Source organism: Odocoileus virginianus, chromosome 10, assembly GCF_023699985.2.
Source record: "Odocoileus virginianus isolate 20LAN1187 ecotype Illinois chromosome 10, Ovbor_1.2, whole genome shotgun sequence".
In the NCBI taxonomy this organism is placed as follows: Eukaryota; Metazoa; Chordata; class Mammalia; order Artiodactyla; family Cervidae; genus Odocoileus; species Odocoileus virginianus.
The window spans coordinates 34,297,869-34,313,416 of NC_069683.1; positions in this window are offsets into that span (position 1 = coordinate 34,297,869).

Genomic DNA, 15,548 nt, shown 5'->3' on the forward strand with positions numbered 1-15,548 from the left:
GGAGGAACATTTAGAAACAGTGTTTGATGTGCTCTGGATTTTTAATGAAATTTGACCACTGACTCTTGAGTTCATCTGGAAGAGAAAAGACACAATCCTAGCCAAGAACATTTTAAAAAAGAACAATGGTGAAGAATTTTCCCTATTAAATATCAAAACATGTGATAAAGCTACAGTGATTAAAACATTGTGGTTTTAGTATGCGTGCATGCTAAGTTGCTTCTGTTATGTTTGACTCTTCAACCCTATGGACTGTAGACTGCCAGACTCCTCTGTCCATGGGATTCTCCAGACAAGAATAGTGGAGTGGATTGCCATGTCCTCCTCTAGGGGATCTTCCCGATCCAGGGATTGAACCTGAGTCTCTTATGTCTCCCACACTGGCAGGTGGGTTCTTTACCACTAGTGCCACCTGGAAAACCTGGTTTTGGCACAGAAATAGACAAATAATTCAGTGGAACAGCACAGAGTCCAGGAATAGACTCACATATATATGTGAGTTTAGCATATGATGAATATTTCAAATGAGAAGATAAATGGAAGAGAATAGGGTGAATTATATAGTAAGTGGCTTTATTAGTTATTCATTTAGAAAATAATTAAATTAGATCCCTATCCCACACATACACAAAAATAAAATTCAGTTGTGGAAGTAATACTAAAGAACAAAACTAAAACATTTTAGAACAAAACATATGAGATTATTATTTCTTTTTTTAATCTTGAGAGGGGGAAGACCATTCTAAGTGAGACAAAAATTTAGAACCCTGGAAGAGGCTGGCAGATTTGACTATGTAATACTGAAAACTCAGTGCCGACTAAGATACCATAAACATTACAAATATAAAACCAGCTCTGGAACTCTGTTCTCACTCTCCAGTTCCTGTCTTTCTCTGTCTGACTCTCCTCTTTTCAGTCCCTGGCTGCCTTTCCGAATCCCCGCTCTCTTTTCTGAACCTCTCCTCCTCCCTCTCTCAGGTTCCTGATCCTTCCTCTTTGAGCTTTCCCTCATTTTGTCTCTGGGTTTGTCTCACAGCTTCTTTCCATGGGAAAAGCCTAAAGAGTGAACTCACATGGATTGAGAAGTCAGTAAGGAAAAAAATGATAGAGTGGGAGGAAATTTTGCAGCATATATATATAACAAAATATTGAGATTCATAAGATATATATAGCAAACACGAGTCTATGCAAAAGGCAAGTGCTATTAGAAAATTGGATAAAGGACACACACAGGCCATTGGAAAATACTAAAATGTGAGTGGCTTAGTGATGCTCTGTACCCCTGGTTCCCTCAGAGCAGGACACCCATCCCTGAGATTCTGGGCATCTCAGTGCCTTGTGGCTCTCAGCTGAGCCCTCCTACAGGAATTGTCATTTATTTAGAATTAAGGTGAATGCTGTCATTCCTAGAAAAGCAGTCACAGAGAAGTTTGAAACACACTAAAAATGGGGTCACTGCCATTTATCAATAAAAGTGGTCTTTACAGCTGCCACCATAACTGTGTCAATTTAGTCTTTTTTAATTTAAACACTTAATTCCCTTTCCACATAAAAAAGGGAAAGAACTAATTTGCATTTATGTTAATCACATGTTATTACCTAAATCAAGACTTTTTTGGATATTTGCTTGCTTTTATATCAGGAGCTGTGAGGTTCCGGGGAAATTTGCTCTGCCCTTCCTATTCTCCCGGGAGGAGCTCTGACTGACCTCTGTCCTGGCTAATGATAGGGGCTGAGGGCCAGGACAGGGGGCAGTGGCTGAAAGCCTCTTTGGGATCTGACTGTCCTCAGAACACAGAAACACCATGTGGACTGGAGCAGAACTGCAGTGACAGGCGTGAGTCAAAGGGAAATGTTGCTGACAACAACAGCTGGGGTTGTCATTGTGCTTCCCCTGGCAGCTCTGCAGATCCATGTGCTCATGATCCCCCGTCGCTCCCCAATGCACAACGTGATGGGATGTTTACTGCTCACCTGAGCAGCTGAGGTCCAGAGGGGCCAAGGATATAAACAAGAAGGACAAAAGCAGGACTTGAACCCAAATGTCAGACCACATACATTCCTAAATGAGGGCATGACTCACCTAAAAAGCCCCTCCCACTTCTTTATGCTCCTACAGGTCTTTGTTCATTCAAAATTATGTCAGATTTGAAGTATCTCTGTAACCCTTGGTCTATTCTTGTAACACCTGTGTGGGGTGGGTACAGTCTACCACCAGAAACACTTCTTACTCTCAGGGCCGCATGTACACCTGGAGCGTCCAGGAGATTCAGCAAAAAGATTTCATTTTCTCATCAAGCCATTCATCACTCCTTATAGAAGTAGCCTTAGATGGGCAAGTGGGAATTCTCTTTGCTCTCCTCACCTCGCTATGATCCTGTTTCTTTTTCCTACTGTTGGGCCACCCCCAGGAGCCTAACTCCGTCCCAGAGCTGTGGTGTCATATCCTAAGGCCTTCAGGTCTTCATGTCTTTCAAAATCAGCAGAGAGAAACATCCATAAAGCAAGATATCCTCTTTCTAATATTGATTGTCTTCTGTAGCCTGGGGTTTTTTGTGCCAACAGAGTGTCAGCCACTCTACTGTGACTATCTAGAGACAAGCCTTCCTCATAAGGGAGAGGTGAGGTTATCTGTAGGAAAGAAGTGGATGAGGGGGAAAGAAAGCCTCATGCAGCTACCAAATCCCTGGGTCTGTCTCCTCTAGTAGATGGTGGGCTCCTTGAGGGTAGTGATGTGCCATAACCCTCGCTACCCCCACATCAAGCATGGGATCCGCTTCAGAGTGAAATCTCAGTGAACACTGGATGAGTGAAAACACTCAGGTAGAGAAAAGTAGACTTCAAGAGTATTCCGGAACCCAAACCTCCCGCACATGTGACTGGTGTGACTTCTTTTCATTGATTCATTCAGCAACATTAAAAACTATCTTCACCCACCTGAGCCTGAGAGAACACAGTCCCTCCCCTCATGTCGAAGAGCTTCTGAGTGATTCTGGTAGAAGCAAATGAGCCACACAGTCACTGTACTGTCTCGTTACTAGAGGATGGGGTCCACATGGTGTGGTGGGAGCTCAGAGGAAGGACCTCCATCCAGACAAGGGATTGGGGAAGGCTTGAAGTTCTTTCTAGAAGCTGATATGTTCCTGCTAAAGATGGGGAGAGGTTGAGGAGAGCCAACAGAGGAGCTGGCCGGCAGTGGGGCCAACAAAAAACTTGGCTATTTTCACCAGCCTCTGGCCAGGAAGGGGGAGTGAGAAGCCTCAAATGGAGCTTTGACACTGTTTTTCTTTCTTCTGGAGAGCTGCCACGTGCCGCCACAGAGAGCATTTCACGGGTAGATGCATATTATTCCAGTGTGTTTATCTAGGAAACCGGAGCCCAGCTCCAGCATCTGGTTTTCAGCACAATCCTGAACAAATTCCAATTTTCCAGTTGGGTTAATGAAAATAAAACCTGGGAAGCTGTGGGCTGGCTGCGTATCGGGGGTGAGTCCTGGGCTCACGCAGGGTCACTGGCTGCAGGGCCGGAAGGGCTCCGGCAGGTCATGGATTCCGTGGGACTGGCCGTGTGGCTGGCACCGAAGACAACCTCGCACAGAGGGGGAGAGCTGCCAGCCTGGCTCAGAGGAGCGTGCCTCACAGAGGAATGGATGTCTTTGGATTCCATCTGGCTCAACCTGACAAAAGCTGAAGGAGTGCCTCTGGGGCCAAAGCACTGGGCAGTGTCGCAGGGCGGGGTGAGATGCAGATGTGAACCAGCATTGGCCCTGGCCTCCCAGAGGGCAGCATAGAACCGCCAGACTAGCTGACTGATGAGTGGGACCCTTGACAGTCCCTGTCAGCACTCGCAAGCTGTCTGGGAAGCTGGGATGTGAGAGGGACCTATTTTTAAAAGTCACACTGAAAAAGATATAGCGGGGCTTCAGCGCTTCCTAGGTGGCGCTAGTGGTAAAGAACTCGCCTGCCAATGCAGGAGACCTAAGAGATGTGGCTTTGACCTTTTGGTTCAGGAAGATCCCCTGGAGGAGGGCATGGCAACCCACTGCAGCATTCTTGCCTGGAGAATCCCATGGACAGAGGAGCCTGGCAGGCTACAACCCATGCAAAGAGTCGCAAAGAGTCGGACCCAACTGAAGTGACTTAACATGCACACACATGGAGTTCAAGGAGACCTGAAAGCCAGAACTCAAAGTCCACACAGCTCTCCTTGCCCTCATAGCTGCCTGTCCTGCACGACCTGCCTCATTTTCCCATCTCATTGCAGATCAGGTATTTCTGTTCTCCAGACTGCATGACAAGAAAACACAGTTTCCCCCAACTGTAGCTGAGTTCACATGAGCCTCCTTCTCTCACTCTTTCTTTCCCAGTTCCAGATTCCTTGAGAAAAGGTGTTCATTGGGCCTGGTAGGCGACAGGCTCACTCTTGGTAAAATCAGCTATGGCCAGGGATCAGGGTCACATGTGTAAATCGGGGGAAGGGGAGCTGATCCTGACCTGGGCCTCTTCTTCATGGAAAGTGCTTATAGGAAGATGCATGTCACAGGCAGCTTGTCCTCCACCCAGTCTACTGATGTGAGTGAGATGGGACAGGGATGCTCATCCATGAGTGTCTGAAGCAGGGCTAAACCCAGACTCCTGACTCCCAACCCGCTGCTCTTTCCACTACACCCCGTTCCTTTGGTCCTGACGCAAAGCCAACAATTGTGAAATAGACTCTGCCCATGCTGTTTCCCCGTGGGAGCAGCTCCAGAATTAGCAGTGTTGATTAGAGAGAATTTTGTTGGCGGACCTTGGAGTGAGCTGGAAGCTGAACACCAGTGGTGGGGCTGGTTGCAAACCCTTGGGGAAGCTACCAGAAGGTGTGTGTCATAGGTTGCAGACAGGGTGAGCTCTCACAGGGCTGTGAGGCTCTTCGGGGAAGGATGGCCTCTTACTCTTGTCTCCTTTACCTGGAGGTTGCTTCTTAGGACGGAATGCAGAGAAGGCCAGGGCAGGGCAGGGAGGAGGGGCCTCTTTCTCCTTGGTCCTGGCTCAAACTAGCGAGCCATAAAATGGCCTTTGGTGGAGATAACTTTCCCCGAGACTAGAGAGCAGAGTCTGCAAGCCAGGCCAGAGAGCTAATTCCTGAATGACCCCTGGGGGAAGGGAATTGGTATATCTTGGTCATCCTTCAAAGCTCCTGGTGATGACATTTTTCTTTCATTGTACCATCTTGGTGTGGGAAGTGATGTGATGTTTTCCAGGATGCTGTCAGTGGTGTGCACACCCTGCTGCTCTTGCTCCCGACTCTCCAGAGCCTCATGACTGAGATCATTGATGTTGTGGCTTCCAAGGCTGAGCCCAGCCCAAGGCTGGAGCCAATCCTGATGGTGGCATCAGCTCATTCCTGGGGGCTTAGAACCATCTTCCTACTGGTAGACCTGGCAAGGGGAGCACCAGGCCCAGCCCTTGGTTGGGCTCCTTCTGCCTTTCTATGTTGGGATATCCATAGACTGGGCTCCTACCTTGGTCCCTTCTTCCTATTTTACTTGGTAATACTTCCCTGAACCCAAACTACCTGGGGCTCCACATCCACTTACAACCTTTGAACTGCTGTCCATTTCTCTAGCCACTGAAGAGCACCATGATCTAGCTTCACCTTGTTCTACATCACCTCTCATCTCTGTCATCTCTGCCTCCTGGACAGGCTGCCTTAAATACTAATGCCTATTAGAAATGCCTTTTTCAGCTGAGCTGGAACCTCTGGCTCAGGGTTAATGAGGAAGCTCTCTCCATCCTCTCTTGTTCCTCTCCCCAGCTCTGCCTACTTTTGTGTGCCCATTCAAGTGATATTTAGCACGAGCTGTGCTTCATGTCCCACTAGACCGTGTATTGGGAGTCTTCTCTCCTTTCCATTTGTCTTTTTTTCATTGATTGTGAGGGTTGTTGGGAGTCAGTGGTCAGCAGCCCTTTCCTCAGGGAATAGATCTCCTAGTATACCAATGAGGGTTGCTGACATTTTAGGATCAAGCCTATCATGTAAATATGCCCTGGAATATTACAGATCATCTTATATCAGGATGACCGTCATACAACAGGATTAATCCGAATCTAAGCATCTCTGCTCAAGGTGAAGAAGGAGAAAAGTAGACCACATTCCTCACTCGTTTGACTTTAATTCTTCCTCCCGTGATGCAGGCAGGTATCACCTAAGTACACTCTTGGCTGACCCTTCACAGTCCTTTTCTCAGTCCAGCTGCTGAAATGACATTGTTTGCATCTCTGAACTTGGGTCTATAAGGTTCCTGCATTTGCAGGGGCTGTTCTGTCTAATCACTTCCTCTCCCTGGGACACGGTTCCTATAGCGTTTGCCCAAAGCTGAAATTTCCTCAACCTCCTACCTACCCACCCACCCATCCGTCCAGTCACAGTTAATGCTTCTGCCAGGCTCTGCACTGTGCAATGAGAACACAGTGATAAACAAGTAAAGCATGGTTTCCTCCCTCAAGGACCCCTGTGCCCCGCCGTGATCACCCCAGCACCTCTTAGCTGGAGTCACTGATGTGTCCACCTCTGGGTCTGGGCTTGTTTTTGTGGGGATGACAGACAAAAGTGGGGGAGACTGATGATAAACATGTAAACAATAATTAACGCTACTCGCACGGCAACAAAGAACAGCAAGGAATCAGAGGGGAGATCTATTTAGAAAGGATGTTGGGAGTAGGCTTTCTGAGAAAGTTACCTTAAGGCTGAGATCTGAAGGATATGGTGGGACAGAAATGCACAGGCAGCAGAAAATAAAATATGCTAAGGCCCGAAGGTGGGAAAGAAAATGGTTTCAGGAATGGACAGCAGCATGATTGAAATACAGTAAAAGAGGAAGGGACATGAAATGAGACCAGGGAGGTAGGCAGGAGACATATTAATGCACAGCCTATGGGTTACGGTGAGGAAGTTGGAAAGGGAAGAGGCTTAATCAAGGACTGATATTGTCTGATTTATTTTAAAAGATTACTCCAGGACCTCTTGTATGGTCCAGTGGTTAAGACTTTGCCTTCCATTGCTTTGGTCATCCTTCAAAACTCCTGACAATGACATTTTTCTTCCACTGCACCATCTTCATGGTTTCAATCCCTGGTTGGGGAGCTAAGATCCCATATGCCTTGGGGCCAAAGAAATCAAAATGTGAAACATAAGCAGTATTGTAACAAAGTCAATAAAGACTTTAAAAATGGTCCACATCAAAAAATCTTTACAAAAAGAAAAAAAAATTACTCTAGTTGCTATGTGGATGATAGTTTGGAGACAGGTCCTGTGGAAGTGGGGAGACCAGATGGGAACTACTGCAGTCTTTCAGCTGAGAGATCTGATGTCATGGCCCTGGAGACACATCTTATATATAGAATAGGAAGATCAGAGGTGGTAGGCAAGGGAGAGTCCATGCATGACTCCCATGTTTCTAGCTTGAGAAACTATGTGAGTAGAGGTGCCTTTAACAGAGATATGGAGACTGCAGGCAGAGAAGCTTCGTTTGGCCGAGAAAATCCAGAGTTCAGACTTGGGCATGTCCGTTAGACATCCAAGTGGGTCAAGTAGGCAGTTGGAGAAATGAGACTGGCGCTCAGGGAAGGGGTTGAGCTGAAGTCAACAATTAGCCTTATCAGCACATGAGAGCAATGAGACAGAAGGACACTTTGTATCTGCTCCCCTGGCAGCTTTGCCCCAGAGCTAAGGTCTTTCATGCTGCCTTAAAGAGAGAGGTTGGGGTAGGGGTCCCAGAACATGCTTCTCATAAGAGTGGGGCTTTGGGTTCCTGCAGGGTCAGGACTGTGCAGAACAGTGATTCGGTTGGGGTTTAGGAACTTTCTCTTCTCCACTGGGACCAGCCTTTCCTAGGACTGTTTTAAATTCCATTGATTTTTTTTTTTTTTTGCTTTGCCGGGGAAACAACTCCATTTTATGTAAGCCCTCTCAGAAAGTGACGAATCATGGAAAAATTCTCTCGGACTTGGATTCAGCAAAGATGGCACATCTTACTCTGTGGTGTGGAGGCCACCCCCAAGGATGCACCAGAGGCCAAAGAGCTGGAAAGTAGATGCAGGTGGCCAGGCTGAGTCATCACAGCTCTTCACTCCTAAGAAATCATACATAGCTTCACAAGATATGGAGGGAGTGCAGGGGGATGATGGGGGTGGCGCTCTCGGCCGTGTCTGATAGCCAAGGCAGGAAGGGAAGAATTGGAGGAGGAGGGGAAAATGATTCTCTGGGGCAGGAGAACACAGTGTACTTCTCTCTCTTCCAGGAGGAATTCTCCTGCCCAGGGTTCCATTCTCTCCCATGACTGAACTCTCTAGTACAGAAGACAGTGACCTGACCCCAGGGAACCTCCAGTGGAGGTGCCTGCTGCCATCATCCTTGACTCTATAGGACACATTTAGGGAAAGCAGAGTCCTGTCCCTTCTCCCATAGGGAGAGCTTCCTGAGCTTTTGATACTTCTCCAGGAATGAAGTGCCTGCTTCTGCTTTTCATTTCTTTATTTCTCCACACTTCCCCTCAACCCTGGTCTCCTTTCTTATATCTTTATTTCCCAATTCTCTGCCTCACGATGGAATGAAGTGGTGTGTAGGGGCTGATGTCCTTGGCCATAGCTGTAGAATGTTGATGGTGGCCACAGAAAGTGAGGAAAAAGCAGAGAAGCTCCTATGTACGCAGATCCCAGAAGATACCTCTTCAAGCCTCAAGGCTGTGATATTCAGTAATAATGGAGGAGGTACAGGGTGGAGATGAACTTCCGGTGGGCAAAGAGAAGGGAATCAGCTGTCACCACGGGCACATTTGCTAGACCACTTAGAGGTGGAATGTCGATTGAACAGTTGTCAAGATTATAAAGAAGAGAGACTAGCGGAAACAATGTAGAGAGCACAAATATCAACTTGGACAGATGGTAGTCGACATGTAGCTCCTGCTGGTCCTTCTCCCTCACTGCCTCTTCCCATCCCCAGGTGCTTCTCCTTAAGGTTAAAGCGATCTCCCTCTGGGGCTGAGACAAAGTAATTGGGAGCCAAGGCAATGGCTGTTGAAAATGCAGAAGACTCAGGACTTCTCTGATGGTCCAGTGGCTAAGACTCTGTGCTCCCAATGCAGAGGGCCCGGGTTCAATCCCTGGACAAGGAACTAGACCCCACATGATGCAATTAAGATAGAAGATCCTGTGTGCCACAAATAAGACCCAATGCAGCCAAATGAATACATATCTTTAAAAAGAACAGAAAATGCAGAAATCTCTCTGGGGCACACAGTGGCCCAACAGTGGCGGACACAGAAGGTCTGGATTGTCAAAACCACCCCTTCCCCTTTCTTTTTTCTCTATTTTTTGTGAATTTTATGGAGTTAGTATAGGAACCCTGGGTAAACACTTCAATGGCTTCTCATTTTTCTGAGAGTAAAATCCAAAGTTCTTATCACAAACCTAAGGCCCTTCATGACTCTGTCTCCCACTGCTTCTCCTACTGTGTTCTCCTTGTTCACTCTGTTCCAGCCGACTGGCCTCCTCGCTGTCCTTTGATGATGCCAGCATATCACACTTCAGGGTCTTGGCATTTGCTGTCTCCTCTGCTTGGAGCTCCTTTCTCAGAGACCTGCCTGCCTCACTCCCTCAGTCAGGTTGTCTGTTTCAAAGTATTCAAATATTTCAAGGTATTCAAATGCCACCTTAACAGAAAAGCTTTCTCCAGGCATTCAACCTGAGTTAGACACTTCCCTAATTCGCCTCTCCACTATCCATCCCTTTTCATGCTTAATTTTTCTTCATAGCTCTTTATCACTCTGTACCATATTACATGTCCATCTGTTTGTTTCAGGTCTGTCTTTTCCTGCTTGAACATAACTATTCAGTACTGCATTCCCAAAGCCTAAAACACCATCTGGCATGTGCAGGAATTCAATAAATATTTGTTGGGTGAGTGGATGACTGATTAAATCTGATGGAAGTAGAGGTTTGGGTGACTCACTAGCATTGACATGTAATCTGCACAGTGAATGTTTGTCAAGGTTATCAACATTTTCTTCAAATTAATCCACTTTCTAATAATCTTGTCTCATTAGCGCAAAATAACTCCTCAGTGTTGGGCTAAGTGCCAGGTTTTTCCTGGAAAGATTAGCAAGAAAGACCGGCAGGGTGCTCGAGCTGAGCCCCTGATGTCTGAGAAGAGGGCCTTGGCACTCCTGGGACTTCAACAATGATCTCACACTTATCTGAATTTCCCTGGAAGGAAGGCTGAGCTGGGTCCCTCTCTGTGGATGAAGTGGAGGGAAGGGGGGATATTAGTTAGGGTTCTCCAGAGAGACTACTGACAGGACACACACACACAGAGAGACACATTTATCCATATATCCATCCATCTATCTATCTATCAAGAGGTATCAGAAAGCTGTGTGGAACAGAGGCAGGAGATGGGTAAGACTGGAGAGGGGGAGTCAGCTAAGAGGAAATAAATGGAGATGAGAGACATGTAGATCTGAAGAAAGAGAAATTGAGGGTGTGTCAGCTGAAGGCGACTGACTCAGTAAAGCATATGCAGAGGCTTTCCTGAAAATACTGACGTTAGCAAAGGAAGTTTGTGGGGTTTGAAGGGAGAAAATAAGGGCAGCTTGTTGGCCAGAGAAGTGAGGAAACCCTGGGCTAAATGAGGGGCTACAAGAAGGCTCCCCAGTAGATGGAGGGTGTGACTCAGACCCTCCGGCAGCCCTCACTGGCAAAGGGTTTGGGGGCCAGACAAGAAGGGACCGGGAGAGGACTGGAAGTCAAGACGGCCAGAGGGTGCTGGTTGACCTGCACTGGAGAACCTGGGAGAGGCCCAAAGCCTGGAAGTCATCCGGGGGCTCCAGCGCAGGCTGGGCAGAAACAAGGAAATGTGAGGTTGGATTGGGGGCTGCGCTCTCCACAGGGGGATCCACAGCCTGAGGAAGGGGCAGGGGTTCATCATGGTGACCATGTCCTTAAATCCCTGCAGCTGCTCTTGCCCTGTCTGGAACAGCCCTGCCCTTGACGTGTCCCATAGCCCCACGCACACCCCTTTCACTGGCGGCTCAGGTGGGACAGTTTTCGCCGTCTCTGTGCTCCCAGTGTCTGGGCTTGCCTCCTTGCAGCTCTAGTCAGGCTGGATTGAAGGTGTCCATCTACTTCTTCCATTGCCCACACCCCCCCAGCCATGGGACTGTGATTTCTTGAGGGAACATGCTTATGTCTTGCTCATTTGTGGGGCCCTCTGTGGGTCTTCAAACACCTAGGACCTGAAATGGGGCTCTCCTGAGGGTGGATTAATGCCCAGGATTCCAAGTGAGAGTAAGCGGAGGGCTGTGGTGGGAGGCTGGCTGTCTCCTCTCCCTTGCTCTTTGCTTTCCCTCTCTTCCTTCCTTTTCAAAGATTTTTTTTTTTTTTTTTTTGATGTGGACCACTTAAAAAATCTATTGAATTTTTTTTTTTTTTTTTTACAATATTGCTTCCCTTGTTTATGTTCTGTTTTTTTGACCCTGAGGCATGTGGGATCTTAGCTCCCCCACCAGGGATCAAACTCACACCCTCCAGGTGAAGTCTTAACCACTCGACCACCAGGAAGTCTCTTTCCTTTCTTTTTCAAATTGAAGTATAGTTGATTTACAATATTGTATTCGTTCCAGCTGTAGAGGGTAGATTCAGTATTTTTATAGATGATGCTCCATTAAAAGTTATGACAAGGTAATGGCTATAATTTCTCCACTCTATTGTAGAATCTATCCCTGTTGCTTATCTATTTTATGCACATTCCCTCTCCTTCCTTTCCTCCTTTCTAACCCGGCTCTTCCGTTCTGTGCTCTGGGGAAAAGCGACAGAACAATCCAGACCAGATGATAGCCTCAGACAGTACAAAGTCTGAGCAGCCCCCACCGCTCAACACCGGAGCGTGTTCAAAGCTCAGATTCGCGGGCGATGAGGAACGAGACTCATCCTGGCGGCGGAGGAAGCGCCGCGCCGCGCGGGAAAGCGGAGGCCCCAGAGGCCCCAGGGAGGGTCGGTAGGGGGCTCCTGGAGTAGACAGTCAGCCTCCTTGCCTTCCCCCGTGGGTGCTCTCAGACTGGGTTTGCAGCAGTATCACAGATGGGATGCTTACGGTCACAGCTGAGGGCTTGCGCAGCCATTCCCCGGCTGCGTAATCCAGTGCCACCCACAATCTTGGTTTTCACAGTTATAAAATGGGTTTAGTAATAGGACCATAAAACGTGAAAATGTTCTCAGAGTGTTTTCACATTTGTTACTGATAGAGGTTAGCTGTCCCTAGGACTTAAATTTCCCGATTTCCCGCCTAATATCTTCTGCATCCATCAAACAAGTTTGGCAGGGGTAAGGATGAAAAATCCTCCTTGGGTGGGCCTCCTCTCTGAGGATAAGTTCTCAACAACTACTGTAAACTTTTGGCCCCACTCCTGCCTGGGCTTTTTATTACCTAGTGGGGGTGCCCTAGAGAGGGGATGGTGGGCACCAAAAAGGGTGAAAAATTGCTCTGCCAAAGCTGATTGAGCCCTTTATTTATTCAACAAGTGTTCATTGAGCACTATTATATGTAAGGCTGTTCCAGGCACTGGGGATACAGCAGTGAGCCAGATAGCATGACAATTCTGGACTGTTTTTTCACTTTTAAAGTCTTGACCAATCCTGTCCTAGATGGCGCTAGTGGTAAAGAACCTGCCTGCCAATGCAGGTAGAGCTAAGAGAAGGCAGATTTCATCCCTGAGTTGGGAAGATCCCCTGGAAGTGGGCAGGGCAACCCACTCCAGTATTCTTGCCTGGAGAATCCCTTGGATAGAGGAGCCTGGTGGGCTACAGTCCATGGGCTCACACAGAGTCAGACACGACTGAAGTGACTTAGCATGCACGTCCTAGATTAGTTTCAGGTTTCCCTAAATCAGGGGCCGGAAGGTTCTGCCTCTCCACCCTCAATCCCAGCCCCTGCCCTCTGTTAATAACAGCCTTGGAGGAGCTCTGTGCCGGGGTCGAAATGTCAGGCTCAGAAATGCCAAGCCTTTTGGAGGCCAGGGGCTGACACCTCCCCACATGCATGTCTCCCGCAGCTTCCTCGGGGAGTTTTACCCTCATAAAGAGTGATGAGCTCTGGACTTTGTCAGGCATAAGTCATCCTCAGAGTCTGAGTGAACTCATCCAGCACAAAGTGTGGCTGAGTTGGGGCTGGTTCCCTCTCCCCCTCCTCTACTGTGCTCTCAGAGAACTCAGTCTCTAATTCCTCAGCCTCAACTCTGGGTGTCAGCTTGAGCCTTCCTGAAATTTCCCAGTTGCTGGTTCTCTCTGTGTCCGAGTTTCTAATCCCCAGGCTCCTGCTTTGGCTCAGAGTTCCGGAATCCAGGTCGAGAGCACCTGAGAAGTGAAACCACGGCTGATGATCTTTAGGGATTCCCATAGCGCCTGCTGAGATGGAGGCAGCCCAGGCCCCAGGATGGCACAAAGAGGCCTGGAGTCTGGTCCTCCTGCTCTTACTTGTTTGCTGGGAAATGTAGGGTAAGTCACTTTCCTTCTCTGGGCTCAGATTACTCGTTTGTTCATCTACCCATTCATCCACCAGTATAGTAAACACCATCTCCTGGCACTGTTAGATAAAGTCCCAGCCCCTCTGCTTGGCATTTAAGGCCCCTCACAGTCTGAGCCATCCAGGAGGGGAGCTGGATGAGAGATTTTGTTTCCTGAACTGTTTTTATTCTGCCCTGACTGCCCAGCCCTTCACACACCACCCCCGGAGCCTCGGCTGGTCTCCTGTGCCAGGTAGCCTGGCAGGGACACATTCAGGGTACCTGAGTGCAAAGAAGCTCTGTCCTTCCTAGAATTTCCTGGGAATTTTGGCTGCCTGCTACTAAAAGATGCAAGGGTTTTGAAAGGTCTTTGAGTCCCTGAATTCAGATCTAAACCTGGGGGTGGCGTGGGGCACAGAGAAGCATGTTATAATGAGAACCAGCTGACCTGGAGAGGCTCAGTGGGGTAGTTCTCTGGATACACAGTCCCGGGAAGAAAAGAAAAGGCAGGAGGAGAAAGAGTTCCGTAGGAGTTGAAACCAGGAGAGACCTGGAAGTGGTCACGGGCAGATTGGTGTGACTCAGAAATGGGGACTTGAGTTTGCTGCTGCCTTGGTGTCCAGACTGTTGGGGAGAGACAGTCTGGGCAAATTGGGTGTGTCCTGTTCTGTCACTTGAACCACAGTGCTTAGCTCAGCTTATGACATGTCGCTCAGGAGACATGTGGCTCAGAGCAAATTCCAGGACTTGAACAAGAGCTTTGGAGAAGAGACTTGATCTTTTCTCACTGGACTTGTATCCAAGAAGATGAAGGCTTGGAGTTGCTGGGAGCCATTTTCCCTTAGCTGTGACATCTGAGATTGAAGTCAACAGGAGGAGAGCAGAGCAGAGAAAGAGTGCAAATACCATCATTTGAGCCTCTTATGCTGCTTTGCCTGAAGCTGCCCATCCCTGGGACTTTTTAGTTTCATGCCCCTAGCCTATTATTATTATTATTATTTTTGCTTGAACTGATTAGATTTGTGTGTGTATGCATGTGTTTTAATCACTTGCAACTAAAAAGTCCTACCCAATATAGAGACCACGATAAAATCCATCTTTATTAATAAAGGCCAATGTGGCAGGGGAAGGTTCTTCAAGAGATCATTAGAATTCAGTTCTACAGTGACTTAGTGGTGATCATCTGCTAATGACTGCTGCCCTCTGCAGGGTTAGTAGGGCCTCACTGACCCAGAGACTGGCAGCCTGGGGGGCTCAGGAGAGCTGCTTTATGGGTCCAAGTGAGGCAGGCCCAGAGCCTGTCCATCTGATCACAAGTGCACCTTCTCTGCACCGCTTGTATTACTGTCTGGCTACTGTCTGCAGCCCAAGATAAGTCTGCTCACGTAGTCCCAAGGAAAAGGGATTAATCAGACACCAAGTCTGGGACTTAATCTCCTCCTGGAGAGGGTGTGTGCTTCTGAAGGTCCCACTTGAAAGCAAAGACTGAGAGAAATATTCTGTGTCCCTCTGATGTCCTTCATCACAGCAGTCATGAAGTTGTCACTCCCTCATTATGACTTAACCTGACATCTCTTCCCCAAGTGGATTTCTGGGTCTTGACCTATAAAAGTAGAGCCTAGACAGGGAGCCATGCTCCCCTGGTGACTCAGATGGTAAAGAATCCACTTGCAATGCAGGGGACCTGGGTTTGATCCATGAGTCAGGATGATCCCCTGGAAAAGGGAATGGCCATACACTCCAGTATTCTTGCCTGGAGAATTCCATGGACAGAGGAGCCTGGCAGGCTATAGTCCACGGGTCACAAAGATTTGGACACTGCTGAGCGACTAACATACACACACACACACACACACACACACAGAGGGAGCCAGGACCTCTAGCCTGCAGAGGTCTTCAAATGCAGCAGATGGAAGTGAATCCTAGAACAGATTATGTAGAATTTGTAGTTTTCTGGACTTACACTCAAAGCAGAAGTGAAGTTCCCTCAATAGTAAATGGTCCCATACAG